The following is a 3,256-nucleotide window of genomic DNA, read 5'->3' on the forward strand; positions in this document are numbered from 1 at the left end:
CTTATCTAATCAGGGGGTGCACTGGGCACCTACGCCCAAGCTGGCACTGGCTGTCAAACTGACCTGTCCACTACACACCTTCAACCTGAACATTTGTAGGCGACACACACAAGAGGTCTTCAAAAAGCTCAGACAAAGCCAGAAAAACAAAGTATTATGAAAACACAAAGCACAGATTCCAAGACTCCAAAACAAGCTCAGCTTCCATTTTTAAGTCCCCAGCACAAGGAAACCCGTGATCAGAGAAGCTGAAACCGGGAGTCCACATCAGGGGAAGAACTGTGTTCGGAGGGCTCCAAGACATGACTGGCCACTGGTGGGCACACACAGTTCAACTCAGAGGCATTTCATCATGGTCCTGGTCCAAGCGACACCTCCTTGATGTCTAGGGACAGCTAAGCTTGCAGACCTCTCAGGACAGGGTCTGCTGAGGATGGTCAGCTCAGGTGACCCACATCACTGACCCACCCAGGGTCTCCCCACACACCGGCTTCCCACGCACCCCAGCTCCATCACTGCTATCACTTCTATTACCAGGAAGAGAAGTTCTTCTTAGCAAAGAACCAGTGTTCACTACTGCTACCCAACAACAGAGCAGGCTGCCAAGTAGCCAAATTCCCTCTCCCATTTGCAGAAGTCTAAAAGTGAAGCTCAGAAAACCGCTTTAGTGAGGATGATCAAGAAAGCACCAAGAGTGGAAAAACGCAAGGACCTGCTAAGGCCAGTGCTCCTTGCTGCAAGCACACCAATGGCCACCAGGTGGCAACAGAGCACCCCAACCTTGCACAGAATGAATCGGTCCAGCACAAAGCTTTTCCCAATTGTATTATCTAATAGAAACCCAACAGAAGCAACTGAAAATAAGAACAGCACTTTCATGACTTCCTGTTCTCTTTTGAATTCCAAAACAACTAAAGGCAGAGCCCCAGAGCTCTATTCAGCCAAGTAAGCAGCCTCACTCCCAAGCCTGGATGCTATGGAGTGTTTGGGAGTGAGGCAACACATAGAGATCTTCCTCTTTCAAAATAAGCAAGTGTAGGGTCTGGTGTGGTAGCCCAGTGGCTAAAGGCCTCACTCTGCATGCGCCGGGATTCCATATGGTTACTGGTTCCACTTCCCTGCCTGGGGCCTGAGACCAAAGCCTTGGGACTCTGCACCACATGGGAAACCTAGAAACTCCCGGCTCTGGCATAGCCCCGCGCTGGCTGGTGAGGCTATCTTTTTTCCTTCTTTGTAACTTTCAAAAATTTTTTTATAAGATTTACTTAGTTTTATTGGGAAGTCAGATCTACAGAGAAAAGGAGAGGTAAGACCACCTGTCCACTGATTCACTCCACAAGCAGCCACAATGGCCAGACTTGAGCTGATCCAAAGCAAGGAACCAGGAGCCTCTTCTGGGTCTCCCACACAGAAGCAGGGTCCCAAGGCTTTGGGCCGTCCTCGACTGCTTTCCCAAGCCACAAGCAGGGAGCTGGATAGGAGTGGAGCAGCCGGGACATGATGGCGCTCATAAGAGGATGCTGGTGTGTGCAAGGCAAAGATTTAGCCACTGGGCCCACTTTCAAATAAATCTTTAAATAATTAAAAAACTGACAAGCACCTAGCAGGAACATCTTGGAAAGCAATGCAAATGGCTCCTTTACCATGTGGGATACAAGGTAAAGCAACTCCAGGCACACCACCGCATGGGCATGGAGCCTCCCCTCACTGCCTGCCTCTGGGATTCAAACTTCTCAGTGCCAAGCCCCCTCTCCTTCCCACAGGCTAGTCCAGACCCAGGCTCAGGCCGCTCCCTGTGGCCTCCACCTGCCCCAGTCTCTACCCTCATTGAGCTGATCATCAACCATAAGGTTCCCTCACACAGTTCCTGCTTGGTAACAAAGCATGAGGACCTGACAGCTAACCGTAACACTGAGTGGCCATTTTTCCCGAGTCTCATCAGCCATTCAGGTACTCCAAGCTGGGCCACATCCCCCGAGACCGAGTCGGCCGGGATACCCTTACCCACCTGTGAGGGTCTGAATTTGAAACTCTCACTTCCCCCAGCTTGGCAGCCCCCGGGGCCCACACAAGGTTGCAGGGAGCTATGGGGTTTGGCCAGCACTGGAATGACCAACCAGTCTCCATACCCAGGGAGCTCCCAGCTCATCTTGGTATTCCACACTACCCAAAACCACATCCTCCCATAACATCTGCTCATCCACCAGAGGACCCCAGCACCCCCAATCTTCCCCAGGTTCTCCACGCCGTCTCTAGCTGCTTATGTTCATCCCCAGCCTAGAGGCACATGCCACCTCCATCAGCCCCGTGACCAAGAGCTCTTAGGATGGCTGGGCCTTGGATTACCGAAGTCACCCCCAAACCATACAGGCACCAAGTCCTTTCCCAGCCACCATGGTGGCCAGGACAGTCCAACCTTGTCATGGCTGTCACCTCCCACCTCCTTGGTGGTCATCAGCAACCCCTTCCACCCCCTACTTTGTAGCCCAGCGCTCTATCATGCCACCCAAGTGCTCTACCTCAAACACCAGAACCAGGCCTGGCGTGGGGAAGTAGGCAGAGCAGGGGGGCTTGAAGGACCCTCAATGTGTGTCATGTGTGAACCCAACAGCCCACTGTGCAGTTCATGGGGAGGACACACCCTTCTCTGAGGCTTCTTGCAGCACCTGGCAATGAGACAGCAAGACTAGGGGCAGGGCAGGACGCTGGGGAAGCAGAGGCCAGGGCAGCCTGGGGCCAATTCTGAAGAAGTGAGACCTGCAATTCACTCCCAGGCTGGAGGGCCCAGGAATCTGCATCTTTAGCCAGAGGCAGGCACCACCACAGTGCTGCATGAGACTACCCCAAGTCTTCAAGTGGGGAGAGCGGCCGGGCACCCCTTGTATGCGCGCGTGGCGGGTAGAGGTCACCCAGACGACACCAACATCCCCACTTTCCCCCAGGAAGGGGGCCCTGAAACAGGCTGGGAGAGGTCGGTCCTCTTGCAGGTCTGCCGGGCTGCAGTGTGGCTGGGGACAGAGCTGGGGGGCACAGGCCAGGCCATACGTGAGGGGTCTGGGGCCACTAGGCCTGCCCTGACTTGCGCTCAGCCTTAGCCACTGTGGCCCGAAGACTCTGCCCGGCAGTCCCTGTCTGGTCTGACCTGGCGACCTGGCTCAGCAGAGGCCAAGGCCAAGGCCAGACCAGGAGCACTGAGGCCGAGATCCAGGTGCCCAGAGAAGGCTCTCGGGGGGAAGAGTGGCAACACACAGAAAAA

This window comes from Ochotona curzoniae, unplaced genomic scaffold (genome assembly GCF_017591425.1).
Source record: "Ochotona curzoniae isolate NIBS_2020 unplaced genomic scaffold, NIBS_Ocur_1.0 contig_3520, whole genome shotgun sequence".
NCBI lineage: Eukaryota > Metazoa > Chordata > Mammalia > Lagomorpha > Ochotonidae > Ochotona > Ochotona curzoniae.